The sequence below is a fragment of the Lutra lutra genome, chromosome 3 (genome assembly GCF_902655055.1).
Source record: "Lutra lutra chromosome 3, mLutLut1.2, whole genome shotgun sequence".
In the NCBI taxonomy this organism is placed as follows: Eukaryota; Metazoa; Chordata; class Mammalia; order Carnivora; family Mustelidae; genus Lutra; species Lutra lutra.
In genome coordinates, this window is record NC_062280.1 from 160,716,441 (window position 1) to 160,743,065 (window position 26,625).

The window sequence follows — 26,625 nt, forward strand, 5'->3', positions numbered from 1 at the left end:
GATTTAAAGAAATATCACTTATCTTTGCCTAAAATGTTACAGAAAAATTCCTGAAATGCTATTACAGTTTTGAAAATCTGGCCAGCTACATGCTTGGCTCTGATCAGTGAAGAAAGATGGATAGGTAGACAGATAGGTACATAGACGATGGAAAGGCTGATATACAGAGAGATATCCTAAACTAAATACCCTGAAGGCAGGGAGGAAGAGAAAGATACATTGTGCACATACAAGAAATGGATTCTCTTCTGAAATGTGTACAGTTTTTACTCAGGTAAGGTCAACCTTTTCCAAATTGTTTTATTTCACTATCGATCTAGACAGATACTTAGGATGTGGCAATGGACACCGAAATCCAGTATCATTCACCAGAATGGAGGGCTGCTCCCAGAGGAACAGAAGTATCACCCTGCAGATTTTTCAAATAGTACTCCTCATTTAAAAATAATAAATTCCATAATCTACCTAGGGACCACAAGAACGTATATCAAATAATTCTCTGCTGTTGAACTTTTCCTGGGGGAACTTACAATACTTGAGAACCCTCAAGACCAGTTTGGTAGCAGGTATCAATGGTTGGGACCCTGTTCAAGTGACATCCAAAACTCAGAGTTACAGTCTAATCAGAGGGATATCACTAACAGGCCATTTGCTTATTAGCATCAATGTAGGTCAGGCAAAGCAGACGGATTTTTCTATAATGCACCGTTCTTTGGAAAGAAAAAAAGCTAAAGAAAGCTAATTTGCTTATTAGCATCAATGTAGGCTAGGCAAAGCAGACGGATTTTTCTATAATGCACCATTCATTGGAATTCATTATATAACTAGTATAGCTATTTTTTTATTTATGTATAAATTAAATCTTCTGCAATTTTAAGCATTATTTTTTTTTCCCTTCTGTAGACATAGATAATTTGGTATCCTCAACATACGATACAGTCAGTCAGATAACTGAACGATGCTATTCAGTTACCTTTTTTCCCGGTTAGGCTAAAAAACTTTCCGTAACAGTCCTAGTGTCCAAATTTGTACTTGGTTTTTGTATTTCAGTTGCTTCCCTTTGGCCCCTGCCCCATTTTTGTCCTTCTGTTAACTGAGTAAAAATAATCTGGCAAGATGCTGAGTGAACTGGAGGCTGGATGTGGTAAAGTGCCCTAGATGTCTGAAGTGTTTTATAGGGAAAGCTGAAGGCACTGGCTGAGCTAAGCAAACACACAGGGAATATGTTCATTATTTGCTACACCTATGCACGAAAGGATATTTTCAGTGGAGTCTGAAGAGATTTAGATAACAAGCCTTGTTACTGTTAACAAGCATCATGTGCCTAATTCCAAGTACATTGTTCTGCAAGCTGACACCTCCATGTTTGAGTAGAACTGTCATAAGACAAGAAATCTTACAAGGGAAAAAATGCAAGTGCTTGTAATTCATTCCCCATCTCTTCATATCTCACCATCTTTCTGTATGCCCATTTACTTATGGGCTCAGGATATAGCTCTTGACTTTTAAATATTTAAATTGTACTTAACACTCTGAAATCATTGCAACTTTAATAGGCTCATAATCACTTAGCGACGTATTCTAGGAACACCCCCTTACCTATATGCCACAAATATAATATAGAAGAAACTGAAAGGATACAGACATTCCTTTGAAACTGTCTTTTCCAAGAATTCTTAGACTTTTGACAACTTTTTTATTTAAAAGAATCTTTGTTCAAATTGAACTATAATAAGTCGAGGAGGAAAAAGCTCTATAATTTGTATATACAAACTGTTTACTGACGGAATATGGGGCAAACTAGCAAAAGGCAAATGTCCCTCAAAATATCACCAACATATCTCCTAATGCAGTTTCATGTTTTGAAGTTCAGGTTTTGAACTTGCCCAATAGGTATCTAACGTGGGTTTTTTTTTTGTTTCTTTTGCATATAAAATTCTCACTTAGATTAATAGGGAAGGGTCCTTTATTCAAGCACTTAAAAACTGAAAGAAAAAAATTACATTTTTTATCTTAAAAGATTAAAAAGATTACATTTAAAAAAATCAAAGACTAAACATGTATTTTATGCAGTTCATTTATTTTCATCTCCTTCCTAACACTTTAAATTTCACTCGGCAATTTGGAACAGATTTGATCAACTTGCTTTCATGTGTCAGTGTTTTTCAACTGCAATGAAAATAAACAAATGGGCTTGGTTTTCTATAAACTTGCGGAGATGCTGACTTAGCGACAACAGTTACGACTTTGGCATATGTTACATTGCACGGCTCTTACAAAATAAAGGAGGGCCGTGGTTATGCAAACTTTACATGAAACTTTGAAGCTGGTCTCAGGTTCCTTACATTAATAAAGCCCCTTCTGGATAGAAAGGAGAGTAGTTCTCCACAGCTGTTTCCTTCGTGGATAAAGAACATTTGGCATGATAAAAACTTGCAGGGGGTATAGATTCTATCATGATCCTGAGGTAGATCTTTTTGTTTTAACTTTATGGAAGCATAAATACATTTGCTTGGTGTACTTGACCTCTGAATGGTCCATGATAGGTGTTAATAAAGGCCAGGAGTTAAAGAAGTTTTGAGGCTTGGAGTTTTTGCAGGATGCCACTAAAAATTGCTAAAAATGTGGAACATACATTATTTCTGAGAGATCAGACTTGTCCATGTGATAAAGTTACTAGTACAATCCTTCTCACTATAATTTGTTGTCAGCTTTGGAAGTGTACTATTTCAACATGAAAACCATTATATCATGCTTTTTTAGTTTGACCCCCAGAGAATAAACGGATTTAAATTTCAAAATGGTAAAAATGTTATGGATGCACAAACAAAACCAAATGCATATCATGTCCGTTTTTCTTTGTGAAAGGACAGATTTGTGAAAATGGGCCAAATATGACTTCTGAAGGCATAAAAATACTACACTGCTAAAAGAACTAGCATCACTCAGAGGAAGATGCTCAGAACTTCTCAGCCATCCCTATGGTATTAATAGATGAAAATTTTGATGCTAAAAATGTGAATGAGAGAAATCGATGAGATTGGGTAGTGCCAAATGTAGTATCTGGGATTAAGTTTCTAAAATAAATAGGCTGAATAAATTCTATAAGTTACTTTTAAAAAAAAAGAATGTGATTGAAGACTTCCTTAATATCAACCAAAACTTAGCTCTGCCTCCAACATTATTTTTACCTTCCACCTCTCCCCTCTTATCCCATTATTATGCCTTTCTTATTTAAATGAAAAAAGCTGCTATGAAGTAAAAGTTCAGGAGAGCGTTTATAATGGAAACAGTATCTGCTGCAATGTCTCCCCCAAATCCATCTGTTACAGAAAACAGTTCAGATTCCTTGACCACCTACTCTACAGTGCCACACTTCCAATTCTGTCCACATTATGATAAATGTCATCTCTTCCGGGGTAGAATCCACTGCACATAATTTTCCGCCACCCACAAATAAGTTCTACTATAACTGGCTAGGAAGTGGCCAATGTGTAACAACTGTCAGATTGTTTTGCTTCAGAATGCTCTACCATTTGCTGAATGCTGCTATCTTGCATTCCCTTATCCTGCTCCTCTCCAGAAGCCACTTCCCAGTTCCCTTCTACCCTCATTCAATGTCAAAGAATGAAAGACATTATCATCTCAACAAGAAATAGATAAGAATGCTAAGAAAAAAAAAATAGACACTTGAAAAATCAAAGAGATACAAGATAATAGGAAAAACTAAGGGAAGTGACAAAAGCATCAGTCTTATACCTTACCTTTTGATTTCCAAAAACAAATAATGTAAATGTAGTATAAATACGATTGTTGTCTGAATATACAAGGAGGCTATAAGTTAATTCATAGGAGATCGGATAGTACTTCACTTTAAAAAAAAAGAATGTTACGAGAATGGACTTCTAATGTGTAATTGTTTCAGAATATTTCTTGATCACTGTCAGGAATTTTTATTAGTTTTCTTCCCTTCAAAATTTAGTCTACAGCAAAAATTTTAGCAGATGTGAAGCAAGAGGAATGCCTCATTACTAAATTCTAAGTGTTGTTGCTTCAGTGAATTCCAAGCTGTTTTAATAGATATTGCTATTTTGTTGGGGTGGAGGGAAGGAACTTTTTTTTTTTAATGAATGACAATGGCATATGGAATATAACTTTTCGTATATTTTTGTTTATCTGTTTTTCTGGGCACTCTGAAAGCAAAAGGACCTGAGAATTCTGAAATCATCTTCTTTTTCAACGGTGTGAGTCAAAGTTGAAAGGAGATAACATCTTGGTACTGTTGGCAATTTATGTGCTCTTGTCGCACAGTGCATATTACCAGCCCAAAAAGATTTAAAAGGTGGGGGGGGCACCAAGAATTGTGAAATTGTGAATTGTGAAAAAAATCACAAGAATTTCTAAAAACTCTCTTTCAGATCATATCCAAGACTCCAACTGTCTACCAGTTGGGCAATTGATTCTCAAGCTGTGATTTTATCCCTACCTTCTTCCAAATATCTAATTTAATATTTTCCTAAAATTAGAGTAACCAAAGCCCTAAGATAGGATGCTATTTTCAGAAGTTGCAGTTACAATGCCCATTGCTCTAAATGTGTATTAGTTTACCAAAGTTGGCAAGTTGAACTTTGCAGCACGGAGTTATCATGAGTGTAGACTTAGTTATAGTTCAGGCATACAGAAAGGCCAAAGGGAATGTGGCGTGGATGGCAGACATAACATGCATTAACAAAGCTGTAAGGCTTCACCCTTAGAATTTTATCTACAGCAATGAAGTTGATAGTCTGGCTTCTTCTCTGTGTGGGCCAGGGACATTAGGATTATTGTGTTCTGCTCTGAATGAGAAGGGAAAAACAGAGGTGTCAGGAGATAAAATTTTGGGAATTAAATAAATTATATATAATATACATATTATATATAAATATAATTCTGGGAAAGAAATTTGAATGGTGTAGGAACTTAGATGTCAACTTAGGTGTCAGGAGATACAATCTGGGGAATTATATGAATTATATATAATATATACATATATTACATATAAATATAATTCTGGGAAAACAATTTAAATGGTGTAGGAACTTAGACCAACATCAAAGATGTGCATCATAAGAAAGGAAATGTCATCAAATATTTCAAGTATTATAATGTGAATAAAATATTAACCTCTTATTGTATGATTGTGAGTAGGATAAGTATGTGATGATAAGATGAATCTTTGTTCCATTCTTGAAAAAAACAAAACTTTTAATCTAAGCAAGCCTAAGAAAATTGAATTTCTTCAGAGGAAGGATGAGTTCCTTTCCCTCGAGACAGATAAACATTGTGTGGAAGACCATTTGGAAGTAGTACAGAAAGAATCTAAGTTTCAGGCAACCTGTACAGATGGTTTCTTCCAATCCTGAGACTGTCATTTACAAAGCCCAGAGACTAGAAAACATAAGCCTAACATGAATTAAGTACCACTGGATAGCAATGCTGGTTTTCACCAATTTGTGTACAAGTGTTCACTATCATTCTGAAGGAGTCCTATTACACATACCTTATACACTACCCATAAGTTTATACTAGCAAAACAAATACATATCTATATTTTAAAAAGTAAGAAGGAAAAAAAGAGAGAAAGAAAAAGGTCATCAGATTATTAGATTCATCAATTTATTTAATTTTTCCTTGAGTAAAGTTGTCTGGAGTTTGCAGGTTAAGAGGCACTGGGCTAAATCCATGTGTAATCTTCCCCAAGATTTTAGCAATACCTGGAATTATACTAGTTACTCTTTAATTATTCTTAATTACTATATTGAAAAGTAAAGAAATATCTACCTGGAAACTTCATCAATGATACCTGCAATTATACCTGTAAGCAATACATACAATCACAGTCCATTTGCTAAAGAAATAATGTTTTCAAACCAGGATGCTCAAACTCTAACAAACGGAATGCTAATATTTTAGTGCACAATAACTGTTTTTGCATAATTTGAATGAAAAATCCAAAATCTGAAGTTCTAGTACAGTCATTATTTTATGGTTTTTGCTGTTAGACACAAAAGAATAATGACTATTGCACTATGTATCTTGTTAGAATATATTCCACCATCAAACAAATAACACTTTATCTCTCTGCCTAAAGAGCTTTGGGAAAGACATTACAAATAAAGACCATTAAAGTTTGACAATTTTGGTCACAGTGAACTTTTTATTCCCAATGCTTTCTGAAGTTATAAAATTTAATGGTGCAATAGACATACAATTTAGACAATCTCAGTGACTTCCTATCACACTAAGTGTATAAGTCAGTTTCTTATGGTTTATCAATAATAAAAGCAAGAATCCAAGGAAAACACAACTAATAAATTACAGGTTGACTTTTTAATTTTCCCATCTCATTAAAGACCTTTTTGTCCATTTATTTGGGAAGACAATCCATCCCTATGGCTACAGAGTTCATCCTGTTTTCAGAAAACAGGAAAGAAGAAGAAGAAGAAGAAGAAGAAGAAGGAGGAGGAGGAGGAGGAGGAGGAGGAGGAGGAGGAGGAGGAGGAGGAGGAGGAGGAGGAGGAGGAGGAGGAGAAGAAGAAGAAGAAGAAGAAGAAGAAGAAGAAGAAGAAGAAGAAGAAGAAGAAGAAGAAGAAGAAGAAGGGAGATTTGTCTGTGAATGTGCCTTTGTTTATACAAGAGTGCTCTTAAAAAATTCCCCAAAGGCATAAACTATGTCTTAGGAATGGAGGAGGGAACTGGATATGCATGTTCAGGTCACCAGGATTATCTAGCATAGCATTTCCCTTGTGTATGTACAGGCCAAACTTGTGGGAGAATAGTTTTATACAAAATCCTTCTGGTTAGAATAACTAGTGTTTATCATAAATTAGATGAATTTGGGAATCCATGGATGGTATATCAAAGGAAAAAAGGTATCCTAATAAAAGTTTGGTAAACATGCTCTTGGTTGAACAGACAAGGGTGACTTCTGAAGTTCATTAAGAATTCTAATCCCCATTAAATCTCATCAGCAGCAAGAAATGAAGACATCCATCCAAAATGTAATTAACTAAAGCTAAGTTATAGTCTAATTAATTATAAACATGTCCATCATAATGTAATGTTGTAATGACAGAAGCTGATCGGGACTGATAGCCATGACAGGAAATGGAGGTAGGAATAAAACAATTTCTGGTTTGTACTAAATACTGATTATAGAAGAAAGTGGTAAAACTGGCCACACGGACACTTTAGTCTATCTGGTAAGTAGCAGGACAATGATTCTTTCTACTCAACTCATCTTATTAATGAAAACGGAAAAATAATGCCCTGCCAGAACCAGAAATTGGGATTCTGCATGTTAATGAAGTCTAATGAGAGCAGTAGACACCATAGTTCTATTTATCTTTCCTCAACTATAGAGTATTCAGAAGAATATATGAACCATTAGTATATTCTCTGAATTTAAAGCACATCTAGAGAGAAAATCTCCACTGAATTGGTTAGTATTTTAAATAGTCCTTCAGTCTACTGGAGCATCTATTTTACTTTATTATATTTTCCAGACTACTCCCTGATCTTTGAACAGTACACATTTAGGTTTCCTCTGATACTACTTGTAAACATGGGGAGAAGTATACCACGTGATGTTAAAAACTCATTCACAGAAATCACTATTTATTATTATTGTGATGATGATGATGATGATCATGAATAAATATGTGGAAACTAAACATAACTGAGTCTCTAGTTGCCTGGAAATTCATGATACAGACTGAAAAAAAAAAGACCTTTAATTTATTGAGCTGAAATCATCTGGTAGTTATTATTAAAGGCCAACGTTGTACTGAGTAACTTTCTACCTTTTTTTTTTTTTTTTGCTATCATCTTAATAAAAGTTTAGCACATTTAGGGTGCCTGCATGGCTCAGTCAGTTAAGCATCTGCCTTCAGTTCAGGTTATAATCCTGGGTCCTGGGATCGAGTCCTACATCATCCAGCTCCTTGCTCAGCAGGGAGCCTACTTCTCCCTCTCCCCTTGCGTCTCCCCCCTGCTTATAATAAATAAGTAAAATAATTTTTTAAAGAGTTTACCACATTTAAAGAAACCATGTATATTTTACTATTAATCACCCCTTTAAAAATTACTAGAATGGATATCCTTCTTTTGCATAATAAACTTGCTAGTGGAATTTCACATTAAAAACAATTCTTGAACATGACTTACAATTAGAGCACTTTGTCATAGAATCTTACAGAGAATAACTACTGTCTAATTTATCTGTTTTATAAATTCTGATTTTATACATTAAATTTTAAATCAGTGAGCCATGTGCTGTCATTTTCATGGCATACAAACATAGGGAAAAACGAAAAAGGAAATAGGTTTTAATGACAGTGCCACCAGGAAATTTAACACTGCTGCTTTGAAAAGATTAACAAAATGCTTTTATGTGAATAAAATAAAACTCAAAATCTTTAACGGTACCAATTTTCGAAATTACTAATGTATGTCATGACCCTGTGAAAAACAACTGTTTAATAAATATGGTAAATACTTCTCATTACAAAGCTATCTTACTACCATAACAGTTAAGTTCTAATTATATGAGCCTTGATGAGCTATAGTACAACTTGTCTGCACATTCATTGGCAATATGGAACCTGTTTGGTTACTTGACTTACTTGATATGCTCTCTCTCCATTTTTTCCCATTGTTTGCACTTATTCTTCTATGAATGAATGTCTTTTCAAATCCATGTACTCTCATGTGTGGGAAATAAGCAGCTCACTGGTTTACTTAGATTTATATATTGCATTAATTCCAGATATGAAAGTTTGCTTTTGTCATAGTTGTAAATTGGCAGGCAGGAGCCCAGGAATAAAATCTGGGCAACTGCCCCATTTCCACTGGAATTGCAACCTCACAGAATGGCTTCCCTTACCTACTAAAAATTTTCAGGACATAGAATATAACTTTTCTAGCCACTTATGAAGAAGCCCATCAACCAAGTTTGGGAGTCTTTAGCATTAAGTATTCTACCTCACATACGTTTATCATAGTAAGCTCAGTCACTACCAAGGGTGATCACTTTCAGTAAATGTTTCATGTTGATACTGATGAAAGAAAATTAACCAAGCTCAATAAAAATGCCAATAGATATAAAAAATACAACTGGAGAACCAACATTATATATTTTGAGGTAATTAAATATTATTAAGTAAACCTGAAAGCTAAAGCTTTGATATTTTTCTCTCTTCTTTATTATAAAAAAAATTATTAAAAAAATATTTGGCTGTAAGTAGTAGCATTTTGCCTATCCTGTTTTTGCTATTATTTTGAAATTTCTCTACAATCTTTTTTAAATATCTGATTTCCTTCTATATAACACAATACATAAAGGATAGGGAAAAATCACGATCAATGAATCTGTAAATGTCAGAAAAAATGACTTTTGATTAATAAAGACTACATTGGCTATATTAACAAAGGCCTAAAGAAACAATATGTGTTCTTGCACAACCTTTATGCAAAGGATGCTGAACTTTTCACTGTAAGCTTGACTTATAGCCCCATGAAACTAGATTAAGGTCCTGGCAAGGGATAGTACAGAATGCATGTAAGACTATAGTACTCTGAACTCCCTCAGGACAGTCTTTGCAACTGTGTCATCTTTTTATTGACAAATATTAATCTGCAAATAAAAAGACAGTAGAGTGCTAATACACACTTCAGGCAAGTTAATCTTTTCATCCAGAGCTGCCTTATCAGAAAAGCAGAGAAAAACATATCTATTATTATAGAGTTATTATAAAGGTTCAGTTTTATATTTATATATCTCAACTGGTTAGATGTTGAGTGACTGAATGAATATATGAGATATCTAGGGTTAATGGACTTGTATCTTTCCCAGATATTCTTCTTTCCTTTTCAAAAGTTGGATTATTAAACTCAGTTCCTGGTTTGCCAATCATTTCAATCAATAAAAATGGAGTATTGGTTCAGATCTTGCAGTAATTAACATACCAATCTTTTAAAGATATGCCTCAACATTTAAAAAAAATAAATTTGCTAAAAATAATATAAATCTATATATAATCAAATAACTTAAACATTTGGTGGATTAACAGTCATGTTTTCAGGGTGTAAAATAGGATCTTAGTCTAAAATAAAGAGTTGAAGAGAGGGTAAAGAACTTTTATTGTAGCATGCATATGATTAAATTAGTTCTACTACATGCAGTTTTACAATAGTGACCTGAAATAAGAAAGAATGCACACTGTGTCCTATTTGCTTTGTGGCAAAATGTTTATACAGTAAAATTTACTCTGATATGACTGCAATTGAGCAAAATATAAGATTACTCTCAGACTATAGATAAATAAAGCACTTAAAGGATGACATATCTGAGAAAGCAAAAGGCATTAATAAGAATGTAGAGAGAAGAATCTGGCGCATAGGAGGAACAAGCCAATGCCATTTCCTGAAGAAGAAGCAATACAAAAAGGAGGGGGATGGGAGAAATTATGCATTATATGCATTGAGGACTATGTGAACCACACAAATCTCCTGGTGTGACTTGATTTTTTTTCTTTTTTCATTTCTTTTTTATATTTTTTGTTTGTTTGTTTTGCACCCACAGTGGGTAAGAAAAATATACCAAAGAAAAGTTTCCTAATACGGAACATTTGTGCCAGAATACACATGTTACAAAGGAGGTTTGGAGGATACAAAACACTGAGGCTGAAGAGTGCAAACTGAAGAGCTCCCTCAGAGGGAGCTGAACTTGGTCTATAAATATCTTCAAGGTAACCGTGTGACTAAGGGAAGGACATCATTCATATGTCAAAAGATAGAAGGACACAGAACAATGGCCTATCACGAAAGAGAAGGGAAAAAAAAATTGCTGGTTATTTTAAAAGTTCTTAAGACTTAGGTCAACTCTTTTGAATCACTAGCAGACAAGCACACAGCAATGACCGCTGTTGATAGTCAAGGGTGTTTTGTCAAAGGTATCAGCACCCTTGGTGAAGTTAGCGTGTTAGAATCCATATCATCCTTAACATTCCAGGGCTTATTAAAGGGAATGCAAATGCTAGAGAGACAAAGTTAATATACCTTCATGGACTCATCCCCTTCTCCCTGAGGTAAATGTCTAAGGGGGTAAATCAAGTTCCTAGAAACCATACTTGAAGTAGCCAAAGGGCCCTCTTGTATGTAGATGAGCACAGATCCAGACCCTTTGACCATTTTACATTCTGTTTCTAATCCAAGTTATTTCTGTTTTTAAAATAGCTTATTTTTTCCTATTTATAGCGGTATACATGCTTATTTATAAACATTTAGAGAACTAAAGATTACTCTTAATTCAACTGCACAATGACAGCCACTATAAATATTCACTTATACTAATGAGAGACAAACTCATAAGGTTTTTAAAAAATGGGATCATGCCACACATCTCATTTAACCTAATTATTTTACTTAATATATCAAGGGCATATTTCTACATCAATAAATAAGACAACTGTGGGTCAGAATATGAATTGGCTAAGCTGAAAGTAGAGAAAAATGAAAGAATCTAGTCCTTTGTTTTCCTCACAGCTGCAAATCGTGGCTCCACACAGTCTTCTCTTCAAGGGAGAGTGGAGGATGCATTTTTAAAGATGTGGCTGAATCCTTCCAGTGAGGGAATAACATAGTACATTCATTTATTCACTCAGCAAACATGTACTGAGTAGCAACCAGAAACTGGCCATCTATTAGTAGCTAGGCAACACTAACATGGTGCCATCAAGGGTTGCTTCCCTATTCCTCACCCTGCTATTGCCTCTGGGAGAGCAGCAAACATCTTGGATTCATGTTATCACTAACATATAGCAGAGTCTTGGAATGTTGCTAAATGAACGGAAGGGAGATAGACATGTAAATTGTCATTTATTTATTTATTTATTTTTAAGATTTTATTGATCTTTTTTTGAGAGAGAGACAGAACCCAGAGGGAGAGTGGGAGGGAAAAGCAGACTCCCCGCTGAGCAGAGAGCCCAATGTGGGACTCAATCCCAGGACCACGACCATGACCTGAGCCACAGGCGGATGCCCAATCAATTGAGCCATATGGGAGCCCCGTGAACAGTCATTTAAAATGTGGGGTGGTAAGTACTGCAATGGGGGCCAACCCAAAGTACAGCATAGGCACAGAAGTTCTAGAGGTGGGGGGATAGGCATATTTGGTGATAGTGTGTATGTGTGTGTGTGTGTGTGTGTGTGTAGGTCTGAGGAAAAGGGAAGAATAATTTTCCATTTAGCTTAAATCTGTGTCTACAATAGTTCATCAAGTCCTACCACTACCCATTCTCAATCAAAGGAGCAAAATTTGAGATTATTTTTGATTCAAATTAACAAGAAGGGTTGATGTATTTAGTACCTTCTACATGTAAGGAACTATATAAAGCACTCTCTCCGTATTAATTTGTATATGAGTGCTATGAGGTAAGTATTAACATCTAAATTTTATAAAATAGGAAACTAATACACAAACAGGCAGATTGATCAAGCCACAAAGCTGGCAAATGGTAGAGGAGAGACCCAAACCCAAAGCATCTGTGTTTACTCCACTATGCTGCATGGTCCTATTCAGACTGTCCATAGTTTACACTGATTTGTCAACAATATAGTTTGTTAGAACTGTTAAGTCCATAAAGAATGTGCATCCTATTGAATATTAACAGATCTTCTTAAGCATCTATGTTGCTAGTCACAGAGTAGTTTTCTCCTGTATAACGTGGACACACGACAGTTTAACCATACATGCCGGCTCAGTCTTCATCAAAATCAAAGTAGAACTAAAAGTATTTCATTTCAATGTCTTATATTTTGAAACCAAGATACCCACAAGCACACTGATTATTTAAAAAGTACTGGTGATATGGAAAGAGGTATTAAAAAGAAAAGCCTTGCAAAAACATGGGCGATTGCATTTTAATGACGTCTGAGATCTATTAGGGTTTGTGTCTCATCATTCTCTCCAGTATGGTTTCATAGACTATGGAAACAAGACAAGTGAATAATAAGCCAATTCAGTCAATGGGCAGATTTCTAACATTGTCAGTTTCGATTATTAATAATACTACTTGTTTTATTCCATCGGTATTTCCAAATAGTTTCTGGGAATATGCTTTAAATGGCAAGATTTTTTTTTCTATTGGTTGTTTTTAATGATATTGATGGTATAAATTTTTCTTCTGTGTAAAATTTCTCTTATATGTAAGTAAAAATGATTTAAGTGAGTTCTTCTTACTTGCTTGTTATAGTGTAAGAAGACATTAGGAAATAAAGTAGATAATATTTATTATCCAAATGTTTATACTTAGGTAAGCCCTAGCTATAGAGAGGTCTCCAATCAAATGGAATATTATGGCTTTGCCAGGTCTAAAAATGCCCGATGTGTATAACAAGCTAACAGGCCCAATAGAATACAGGACGAGAAGGCTGCTTCAGGCTGCCTCTGGGAATTTATGACAACATCATACCTAAAGCTGGAGATAACTGACCTGAGGCAGGTAGAGCATGGGAACTTTCAAAGCAATAGTCGTCAATCCTCCAAAAGTTTTTTACTATAAGTATAATAACCCTCTTGATACCCTTAAATAATATTCCCCTTTCATGAAAGCTATTATTTAGAAATTTTTTTTTTTTTTTTTTTTTTTTTTTTTTGTCAGAGAGAGAGAGAGAGCATGAACAGGAGGAGAGGAAGGTAAAGGGAGAGGGAGAAACAGGCTCTCTGCCAAGCAGAGAGCCTGATGTGGGGTTCGATCCCAGGATCCTGGGATCATGACACGAGCCAAAGGCAGACACTTAACTGACTGAGCCACCCAGGTGTCCCTATTGTTTAGAATTTTAAAATATGTAATATTTAGTGAAATTAGAGGACTTAATATCTTGTCATGAAAAGTAAGTTGGACAGAGACCTCTTTAAGGACCCAGGTGCAGCAGGAAGAAAAATGCAGACCACAGAGAGGAAAACAAACAAACACAACAACAAAAAAAACACTAAAGTATTGGTAGGAAAACTCATTTTTTATCATCCCTCACAGAAAACCAGAGAAGAGGGAAAGATCCTGTACAGAGAAAGGTCAATGTGAAGGAGATGAAAAGATAGAGTAGAAATTCCTAGACTGGATCCTGCCCTTCTCAGCCGGTTGGGCCCACCCCTCACAACTAGCATGTTCTGGACCACCGCGTGTTCCTACCACAGGTGACCATGAGACTGAAGACCTGAGAGAAAGCAAATTTGTAGACAGCAATTAGAAAATAAAATGATTGGTTTAGAATGAGAAGGAAATGGTGAATACCATCTAGTCTAAGTAGTTATTTACTAAATAGCACCCCACTGGCCTGCATGAGTTCACACAGCTCCCAGTGCTCTTCAATTACTCCCAGGGCATAGATTGTGCACATCAGGAAAATATGGCTCAAAGCCCTTAGGAAGATGCCTAATTTACTACAAGGTAGTAAATTCTGTCCTGGGAAAATCCTATGTAGTATAAATCTTATAAATAACAGTCTGGGGGCCAGAGGAATATTAAAATTCTATTGTTCTTATTAATCTGTGAAATGAAAGGGATGCTTAAGCAGGTAATTGTCATTTGGAATGGAAGACAAAACAACATATATTTTAATCAACACACTTATTAAATGTCAATTATAATTTTCATCAACTAAATTATATCACACTAACTTGCAATAGCAAGTTTGCCAAATGTTAATTAAAAGAATAAACATTAACTATTAGCTTAATTTTAGTGCCTTTGGAGTTTTCACATTTTTATATATTTACAATTTACTAAGCAATTAATCTTCTCTCACTTTTGTCAGTTTTTTAAACCTAACTTAACATATAAAAATGCTCTCATAAAAATTATCTTAATTAACATGTAATTGAAAATTAATGAAAACCTTATTTTTCAAGCTATTTATCTATTTCATAAACAAATCTAGATATCAGAGAATGATGCATGCATGCTCATATGAACAATTCATATGCTACATAAATGACTTCTTTTTTTGACGTTCATTTAAACGCATGTATGCATTCATATTAAAGTGTATCTCTTGATTGGCTTATAAGAGTTGAGAACCTGAGCTACAACAGATTCTAATGTTTTATCATAATACTTATTACCTCTACAAAGTATCATACTTTATATATTAATAGGCCAGGTGTTAAAATGCCATTTAAACACTGGTTCCACTCAAGTTTGTGCATATTTAAGTTAGGTAAAATGTTATTTTTGTTGTTTTCATATACTCTGAAATTAGAAGTATGCTTTTTGTTTGTTTGTTTTTTGCTTTTTGGGATTTTTTTTTTTTTTTGGTAAATGTAATATTAAACTACAGAGTTAATCAAATAAGGATTTTTTCCCCAAGTAAAAATTGAAGAAAGAGTGTTATTTAGACTTGCACAATTGGATATTTTTTTCAATAATGTTAACTGACTTTTTGTTTGGATAATCTTGGTTGAAACCAACATCATGATCAGATAGATATTATCGTGGTCAAGAGGCAATAATTAATTTTTTAGACCTAAGTGTTAAATATAGTATTATTTTTTATAGAGTTGGATCTAGTTTCACTTTAAGTATATATGAGAAATAGAAATATATAAAATACAAAATTATCAAGATAGTCTGTGAAAATGGCTGGAGATTTCAAGAATTCTATAAAAATCTGCAATGAAGCCATTTTGATCCTACATGATACCAATACATTTTTATGACATGGTCTTCACATGGATCCCTCCAATTCTCTTTAAACTGACAAATACCTGAGGCATTTTAACATCTATAAGCATTTCTGATTTTACATAGAAAACACAACATATCAGATCATTCTTGTTCTTATTCTCAGTTGAATTTCAGTATTTAGAAGGTAAGTTCAAATGAATTGTCTTTTAAAGTTAACCAAAGGAGCTGTGCATTTCTGGGTTGATATTATATATCACATATTCATTTGTTTGTGTTCTGCTTTCCCTGACTCTAAAGTAAGGTACATTAAAGTGGAAAATTTCTCTGTTTTGTTCACTGCTGCATCATTAGTAGAATTCAGTGTGGAGCACATAATGGGTGATCAATGCTTGTCAACAAGATAAAAGGATGAATAAGGCCAAGAAAATTGAAATACAGTAGTAAAAATTGTCATCACTTTTCTTAAAAAGTCCCATAAATTTAGAATATATGTAGGTTTTATTTCTTTTTTAAAGATTTTATTTATTTATTTGTCAGAGTGAGCACAGGCAGACAGAGGGGCAGGCAGAGGCAGATGGAGAAGCAGGCTCCCGCTGAGCAAGGAGCCCAATGTGGGACTCGATCCCAGGACGCTGGGATCATGACCTGAGCCAAAGGCAGTGGCTTAACCAACTGAGCCACCCAGGCATCCCTATATGTAGGTTTTAAAACAGCATGGATGTAAACTGAAAATAATATTCAAACATTTTAACTTTATATGTAAGTTATCTTCTAAAGCTAACCTATAATTATTCACTCATTCATTCATTCCTCTATCCATTCATAAAAACATTTGTGAATGTTTCTATGATATGCTAGCCATAATACTAGGAGTCTATGAATCATATTCTGGATCCATTAAAAGGAGAATGATGTATAAAAATAATTCAATATCAATGTAAAACAGGCTATAACAGAGTATTAAAAAAAACTGTTAGGAGAGCCCAAAAAGGAAATGTCTGACTGTCTAGAAATCAGTATAGGCTGCACTGAAAGTGAGGTTTGACTTAAGACTGAGAGGGGAAATCGGAGTGTGGACATCACAAGTTAAGAAGGTCACTCGAGGGGCACCTGGGTGGCTCAATGCATTAAGCCTCTGCCTTGGGCTCAGGTCATGATCTCAGGGTCCTGGGATCGAGTCCGACATCAGGTTCTCTTCTCAGCAGGGAGCCTGTTTCCCTCTCTCTCTCTCCCTACCTCTCTGCCTACTTGTAATCTCTCTCTGTGTGTCAAATAAACAAGTAAAATCAAAATTAAAAAAAAAAAAGAAGAAGATCACTCTGGGATTATGACAATGGTGTAAAGGAATTCATTATATGAGCTGGTAAAACTGTTCATTTTTTTTTTCAGTAAGTTGTACTGAAGGATATGTTGGGAGAGGAATGACAGCAAATAAGTCTGGAAATGTAGCTGGTAAAATTAATCATTATTTGTGATTGAAGAATTAAGTAAAACAGTAAATTACTGTGCCTTTAACAAGTAACTCAATCTATATCCAGTTCCTTTTAAGTGGAAATACATTTGGAAAAAGAAAAACAGGATATATGATTCCCTAAATTTCATGTCCATAGTGGGTATTAGTACATTATCTGAACATATAAATCAATTATTAAATGGAACTACCAGAGTTTTATCAAAGCTGGTAATTCAATATAAAACTCTTAGCATAATATTTGTATTGGTAGTATGCTAATTGCTTTCTTATCACATGAGCCAATTTGGGGTATGGAAGTCACTAATATGTTAAAGCAGTGATAATACTTTAAGATGTATTAATAACTTTACTAAGATTATCCCATTTCATGTTCATTCACACATTAAAGCTTTAATATTATATATAGCAAAGTACTTTCACATAATATTCATTAAAATGGAATTCATTAAGACAAAGCAGAGACTAGGGATGTTATATATTGCCTGAGAATAATGGATGAACTACAAGATGTTTCTGTTTTAATCATCCACAGAAAATCACAAAAAGCTGAAGGGCTAAGAAAAGAAATCTTGTATTACAAGTCCATGGTTGAAGGCACAGGCTGGCTGGAAGGTTCTAATGGAACTCAGCTCCCAGAAGAAGAAATGATTTTCTCTAGTGCTCTAACTTTTTAGTATTATTGTAGGACCCTAAGTATCAGTCAGTCATTCTTCATTCTAATGGTTCACATACCTGGCAATATTAGGATTGTCAGAAAACCAAGGGCATTATTTTTCAAAATCATTTGGTACACCAAAAAATCACTTCCTCATTCTAATGGTTCACATACCTGGCAATATTAGGATTGTCAGAAAACCAAGGGCATTATTTTTCAAAATCATTTGGTACACCAAAAAATCACTACCTAGTAACCTCAATAATAAGCCCCATTATGCTAAATTTTCTTATATTTGTTTTATGGCTTAGTATTATTTTAATTAAAATTAAACATGGAAAGTCACCACAATCTCTGTACTGTTGGAAACTGCATCCATCTTTGGTTCCAAAAATAATTTTAGATCTCCCAGAATTATTTCTGTATTCTTCAATTCTACTTCTACATCCTGAACTATCTTTTTAAACACACCATGGTATACGAACTTTGCCTTGAGGTCATTCCTTCATATTCAATTGAATATGGAAACCTAAACTGTGCCTTAATTTCAATTAAATTGTCATAATTCTTTTTAAAAAAATATTTATTTATTTATTTATTTATGAGAGTGCATGAGCAGGTTGGGGTGGGAGGGCAGAGAGAGAGAAAGAGGGGAAGTAGACTCCGCTGAGCACACAGCCCAGTGCAGGGCTCTGTCTCAGGACCCTGACATCATTACCTGAGCTGAAACCAAGAGTCTGGTACTTGATTGACTGAGCCACCCAGGACCCCTAAATTGTTAAAATTCTTGACATAAAGATAATGCAGGCCTAAGTTCCATACCTTTAAATTGCTTAAATTCATACATAACATATGATTGAAATATTTTTTGAAGTCAAAGAAAAATTATAAGAGAGAAAGCTTATAAGCAATTTCCATTCAAGAGTGTGCTAGATTTTTCTTAACTGATTCCTTCAAAATGCGCTTTGTTTTCAGAAACTAAAAATTTTATGAATGGCAAAATAGTCATAACAAAGCATTTTCCTGCCAAGTTCAGGTGAGAATAGACAATAGGTGACTCTCTTTGGTGTACAGTAAAGGAATTATGCTCAAATGTACTCAGTCCCTGTTCTCACTTTACTCTGTGATAAGAAAACCACAATCTAAGGTGCAGATCTCACCCTACAGATAACTCCTGCACGCTTATCTTGTTGAAAACAAAGGGAAAAAAAAAACAAAGGCTATTTCTAAATTTTCAAGTCATAATTTGAAATGAAACAGAAAAAAAAAATAACAAATAGGAGTGGGATTCTCATCACATAAATCAGAAAATCTGAGAATGAAAAGAGGCTTAATAACATTAGCCATCGAGGACATAAGAATAAAATGGCAATAAAATAGTCTGTATGCCAACAGAATGGATAAAATGAAAAAGACATGAAATACCAACTAAGAGAGAATGCAGTACACCCAGAAGTCTCATGCACTGTGGGTGGGGATGTAAATTGGCATGACAACTTTGGAACACTGCTTGGCTTGGCAGTATGTGCTAACGTTGAAAAAAATACATGTCTTATGCCCCATAATTCCATTCCTATGTCTATACCTAAAATAATTCCACACATATGTTTGCCACAAGACATGTACTAAAAGGAATTGGAAGGGACCCCTAAAAGGAATTCTGGATTTAGGTTATGTTCTGTTTCTTGATTGGGGCACTACTTATAGGGTTGTTTTCAAGTTTGTGCAAATACACTTAGGATATACATACATATATATTTTTAAAATTTAACTATATTACACTTTAACAAAAAAAGTTTATTTAAAAAAAAGCATCTTGGCCACTCTTTGACATCAGAAGCAAATTTTTTTATTTGAACAAACAGAGCATTCCCACCATGCATCCTATACATTTAGGTACGACTAATGGAAGGCATGCTAAATAACTGCTGATAGCTTATTTCAATCAGTAAACAGTTCTAGGGCAGAATGGCAGACTGGTTAATTATTTACAAAACTATTCATCTTTTTCTCCTGGGCACTCATCAAGGAAATATTTCCTATTCTTTCCTGTTGGTGAATAGCAGGTATGTGACTGATATGACCAACACAATGTGTGCATGAGTGTTATTTATCACCTGCAGGCCCATCCCATAAAACGCCACACAATTCCCCTCCATATCTCTCTACTTGTCTAAAGGAGTTAAAGAATTGATAGAGGAGTCTAAGACCCAGCCAATCATATAACAAAAATCTCATCTCAGACCTCGTCCGGATAGTGATATAAAGAATAAACAAATGGAAGAGATTATGCTGAGTAAAATAAGTCAAGCAGAGAGAATCAATTATATGGTTTCACTTACTTGTGGAGCATTAGGAATAACACAGAGGACACTGGAAGATGGAGAGGAGAAGGGAGTTGGGGGAAATCGGAGGGGGAGACAAACCATGAGATACTGTGGACTCTGAGAAACAAACTGAAGGTTTTGGAGGGGAAAAGGGTCGGAGGTTGGGTGAGCCTGGTGGTGGGTATTATGGAGGGCATATTTTGCGTGGAGCACTGGGTGTGGTGCATAAACAATGAATGCTGGAACACTGAAAAGAAATAAAATGAGAAAAAAAAGATTAAAAAAAGAATAAACAAATGGCATTGTGTTTAGTCATTAAGATTTGAGGTTATTAAGACAGCAAGCATACCCTATTACTAGCACTGAAAGCACCTCAGTAAGCAAAGGTAGCTAAAAATAGTCAAGGAGGCTGAGAAAGGATAGTTCTCCTCGATACTGAAACATGTGGTCCAATATACCCCATCATGCTTGTAATCTGGACAGTCTGATCCTAAACAAAAGTAAGTGGCTCTGGATGAAGCCAAAGGAGAACCACTTACACAGAAAATTCTGAACAAACACTGTGACTCAGCCTAGGCTGAAACACCCATTCCTTCTTAGATTTTGAGTATGTAGTTGCCATTTTCCTAGGAACATCATTATTCACTTCAGGTGCAACCTTGTATCTTCAAAACAGGACTTGTTTTAAATCATTTCCCAAAGTTCACCTGAGTTTTATATAAAATAATCACTTCTTATCTGCACAGACTTAGATGAAATTGAACTGAATCTGAATTGAAATTGAATTGACTAATACAGATGTCACTTATCTCATCTTGAAATGTGATTAATAAGCTGATAGTCTTTGTTTAGTTCATTAGATAATAAATATATGCGATATATGCCACTTCTCATGCAGGGGACAGTCAATAAATGGTGGCTGCCACAGCCTATTACCGTTCCTTATTTGTTTTTAACTGATAAATCCTAGTTAGGGTTTATCCTTCAAAATAGAGCTTGCTGGAGTGCCTGAGTAGATCAGTTGGTTAAGTGTCCAACTCTTTGTTTTGGCACAGGTCATGATCTCATGGCTTGTGAGATCAGGTCTGGCACTGAGTCCTCCAGCTGGCTCTGTGCTCAGCGGGGAGTCGACTTGAAGATTCTTTTCCTCTGCCCTTCCCCCTACTCACATGCTCTCTTTTTCTCTCTCTAAAATATATAAATCTTTTTTTTTTTAAAGATTTTATTTATTTATTTGACAGAGAGAGATCACAAGTAGACAGAGAGGCAGGCAGAGAGAGAGAGAGAGGGAAGCAGGCTCCCTGCTGAGCAGAGAGCCCGATGCGGGACTCGATCCCAGGACCCTGAGATCATGACCTGAGCTGAAGGCAGCGGCTTAACCCACTGAGCCACCCAGGCGCCCTAAAATATATAAATCTTAAAAAAAAAAAATAGTTTGTTAATCATGCTTTAGATTCACACAATTTATTCATAGAGGTAGGTCTCGGCATTTTATAAGTTATACAAAATTTTGTATATACACCCCTTTTTAGTTTCTCACTACATTCTCTGAAGCTCTCCAGGGTTTTCAGGAGGTTTAAGTGGGTTCTGTGCCCCAAAATAGATACTACAGCTAACTAATAAAGGGTTAGAAGAATTTATTTTTGAATTTAACTCCACAACCCATTTTAGTTTGTAAGTAAGCTTATACTTTATCCTTAATTTCTCAAGTATACATTTGTTGAGTAAATGAAAGTTTACCTCGAGCTAAACAAGCATCACACAAGGTAATACACCTCATCATACTGAGGGAAAAAAAAAAAAACCCAAATCAGTAAGATTCTTACACACATGGCACAAGTGATGAGTAGTTCTTTATATTGAACGCATTTCTCTCCACATAATGTGAATTATTCCATCAAACAGTTGGTATATATGTATGCTTTCATGAGCTGTAAGCAGGCCAAATTAAGCCAATGCAGTGATGACTGTATTGGCAAAATTTTCAGTTTGACCATTTAAAAAAAAGTCTCAGAATTTCCCCCATGTGTTTATTTGTTTTTTGATCCAGGAGGCATGTATGCCAATGTTGATGTCACTTGCCACATTGATTTATAGGAGAAACCACCTAAACCATTGCTGAAAGAAATTAGGCCATTGCTTAATTTATTATCAACTTGTGTTTGATGTCTAGAAACAACTGTTAGATTTTGGTGGAGATTCAAGAGTTAAATCAGTTTCTATAATGAATATTACATTTGTAAATGCTATAGTAATAAGGATATTTTAAAATATGTTAATTTTACAATGTATTTAATTTTTTGTATTCTTTGCAATATGAAATATAGAACTGGTAGCATTATCTCCAATTTATTGATGAAAAAATAGATTTAGAAAAGTTGAAGTCAAGTCTAAAGTCATATAGGTAACAAATGGAAGGAGTAGGGAGGGGCTCAAGAAAAGGTCTTCTACATCCTGGGTAATAAGCTCTGTTGAACTTTTTTTTTTTTAAGATTTTATTTATTTATTTGACAAACAGAGATCACAAGTAGGCAGAGAAGCAGGCAGAGAGAGAGGAGGAAGCAGGATCCTTGCTGAGCAAAGAGCCCAATGTGGAACTCAATCCCAGCACCCTGAGATCATGACTCGAGCAGAAGGCAGAGGCTTTAACCCACTGAGCCACCCAGGTGCCCCAGCAAATGTGTGACAAATATATCTAACAGAACATTATTCTCAAACCTTGTTTTTTGTAAAGAAACTTTCATATTTTTCTTCTTCTTTCCTGTGCCTCTTTTTATTTTCCTTCTTGCCAGCATGTTCCTCCATGCATCCAACATGGAGATACAATATGATTTCATAGAAACATACAGATTTTACATCACATATATCAGCCACAAGATCAACTGCAAGCATAATTAACTTTAAAATGACTCAACTTTCTTCAGCCATGATCTTTCTGTCTTTATTGAATTTTAATGTCTTTTATTTTAATCAAACAATATCCCTTCACAGGATATACACTAAGAAATGAGTTTTCCTAAATGAAATTGCTTTTTTATTGCCATTCTACCATACACTCCATTTACATCTCTAGAACATTAAAACCACTCTTTGGATGTGACTTCACCAGCAAGCGAAGTGTGTTATTTGTAAGAGCTCTGGAGGATGGGGAGCGCTTCCTGTAAGGGTGTGGGCAGACAAGCTACATTAACAAGTCTGAATATCACCAGTGTTTTCACAAGTATCTACCAAAGCTAGAGACAAATTTTGCATTCTGAAAGCAATGAAAATGTAAGAGACTGGAATAGGTATTTTGTTTTTAATTTTTTTGTGTCCTAATGAAGGGAGGTAAATTAGTGGGACAACCACCTAAAAATACATTGAAGCAAAAGTTGTTTTCTAATTTTAGGATGTACTTTGCAAACCAAGATAAGTATTAAGTAAATTTTTCCACTCTAACAGAATTGGTTTCTCTTAAATAATTGTTAAATGATATTCCAAAATAAGTGTGTGTGTGTGTGTGTGTGTGTGTGTGTGTGTGTGTGTGTGTGTGTGTTTTAACCTCAGGGGCTTGTTTTGAAATTACTAAATGCAAGGACAGTTTCCAAAGCTAATAAACTATCTTTAATGATTTCAGAACAAAAACCGTCACTAGGCTAGTCCTTTTCTATTTTATTACTTTATATTTTTATTAAATTCGTTAGTGCTTTTATTTTAATGAATTAAAAGAGGAAAAGAGTATTCATTGGTGAATAATGAAAAACACTAAAAGTATCTAAAAAACAGGATAGAAGCAGTATATGTTTTATGACTTCTCAGTACTACATTTCCTTTATACTGTAGAGTTTCTAGGTTGTTACATTATAAATCTTAAAACCATTTCTTTATATACCCTCAGATTACACATAGCTGCTATGTTATGTATGCAAATACCAAATTTGAAAATGTTATTTCAGAAGTATAATCTAGTCCCGTTCTTAATCCAAACTGAAAGTTAGACAAACGTATCTGATTGTGCCTACAGCATAAATTTACTGTTATGTTTTCCAACAACACAAAGTTATCGGGAAGGATTCTACCTTCCACTTCTACAAGCTTTCTTGTCTATTGACAAAGCATGACTCTGGCAGCACTGACTGTTACATACAGCAACTGACGTTGATTCTTCTGTGAGTACTTTGCAATGGCTGCCTTAAAAAGTATGTACACAAAAGGTGAGAGATCACCACAAAGGTCCCTGGGGAACATCCAGAGTATTTAAATGCACTCTTAAGAAAATGAGAATAAAGTAGGGATAAAAGAGCATACTCTAGTCTTTCAAAGAGAAGACACAAATTCTTCCTCACATAAAACCACAGAGGTTTTGAGACAAAGATTACTGTTAAGTCAGGTCTTTAATTAATTAGTTGGAGAGAAGTCTGAAAAGATTTTTCCTCCTTGTTCATTAGGTTATGGACCAGCATTCTCTTCATTGAAAAAGCATATAAGGAAGTAAATCTATGGTGACAAAGGGATGATCTCCTCTGAAGGATGGATAAATTACTGAATATATAAAATATTTAAATTATTCAAATAAGTAAATTCTAGATTTCAGACTAATTGCCTAAAAGAATAAATTCACCTTTAGTTTTTTGTTTATTAATCTTATCTAATCTAAATCATTTTTCATGAACATTAGAGGTATTATTAGTGTAAAATATTAGTTTAGTAATAAATGATTAACTCAGTTTTGAAATTGTTTGGATTCCCGTATCATACAGTGGCATCTTTGCTCTACCATAATATCATTTCTTTTCAGGTTTTCAAGATTTAACCACTGACCTAAAAAAAAAAAATACATATTAAATATACACAATTTACTGTCATGATTAACTTTATTAAGTCAGCAAAATGTGTAAATGGTAGCTCCTCATTCCAGGCATATCTACATGGTATTTTCTTTTTCAGTTTACACAGCTGCGGAAATTAACACATTTCATCAGGGCATGCCAAAAATACATGGCACAAATGCCAATTCAACCTCCTTCTGAATGCCAAAACAAGGGTAAAGCAAGGCCCTATCTACACACACCAGAAAACTAAATCAGACATGAAATATATTAAGTAGCATGCAAGGTCAGTGTAGCCAAGAAATAACTCAGAAAACACTGGCTTGCTTTTATCTTTCCTTACACAAAACAAACGGATTTAAGACAAAGCCACATACCTAATGAGCACTTCAAAAAAAAACTCATTCATCCCTTGGCCAACAGGCTGAAACATTTTTTAGTTGGCATTGATAATGGACTTTAATTGGTTGAAGAATGTATAGCTTTCTAATTCTGACATTATCTTGAAAACTGCAAGATTTTTCAAGGCTCTAAGTTTCCATTGGCCTGAATGAATTAGTTTCCATGTTGCTATCAATCTTGAGCTTCTATACATTCATTAAAATACCAACAAACTACCAAGACAAAAGAGTTTTTAAATGTTTATGATTAACAGTGACAAAATACTAATATAACTAATAGTCCTGATTTTCATGTTTTTTTCTTTTGTTAGTCTTGGAATATAAACTGAAAGTTTGGAAAACACTTATCGTTTTTTCACAACTTTACATGACATGAGTTTGCACGATGATTCTGTTAATTAAGAGCTTGTTTTCAGTTCTTGGCAGTATTTGTTATGTCAAGTTTGATTTCATAATTTTCAAATTTTATTTCATTTTGGGTTTGCATTTTTAATGAGTTAAGAGTACTTCCTTAACATGATATCTACTTTTTTATCCATTTTTTTTATGTGCACAATATAGTATGGTAAATATCTAGATAAAGATATGTAAAGAAGGTCCCTAAGCAACACTGTGCCTCTCATCACAGACATTTAGTCATCATCCTCCACATCATCTCATACCTATACTTATGCAAAGAAGGAGAATAATTGTTCAGTGTTATCATCCAATTTCTTGGGAATTACCCAAAACATGATTTAACAAATTTCTGATTTCTTGCTCATTCTGTTTTTCTTCTTTAAATTCCAACTTGACAAGGCAATGACTTGGTTAAGTCAGCTTTGGAAATTATTTTCCTCCTCTACAAATTCACCTGTTTATCTCTAATCCCTGGATAGCACAAGGCTGATCCCATAATCTGTTAATATCTGATTTACCAAGAGCCAGTTGTGCCCCATAGAGACTAAGCCATTCTTGCTCTCCAGCACATTAAGAATTAATATTTACCCTTACTGGACCTTTCAACCTCCACAAGAAACTTTAACAAAAGCTGTGCAAATCCCTATCCAACATATACTAGGAGGATTAATAATAATTCCTTTTGATCAGAATTACTTGGTTGGCCAGCAATGGTTTCCATGGTAATCAGGTAGTAGACAGCACTGAAACTGATTTCATCAGTTGTAAGACATCATTAGAATTATCCTACATGTCTAATTATAACTTACCAGGAGTGACTTCTACATAGTGTAGCT

At 34.6% G+C, this 26,625-nt stretch overlaps 1 protein-coding gene across 4 annotated transcripts in view; it reads right to left on the reverse strand.

Annotated features, from left to right (window-relative positions):
• The window catches only part of LOC125094686 (protocadherin-9), a 927,361-nt gene that overhangs the window by 109,495 nt on the left and 791,241 nt on the right, over positions 1-26,625 (reverse strand). The gene's annotated exons all lie outside the window — the stretch shown is intronic.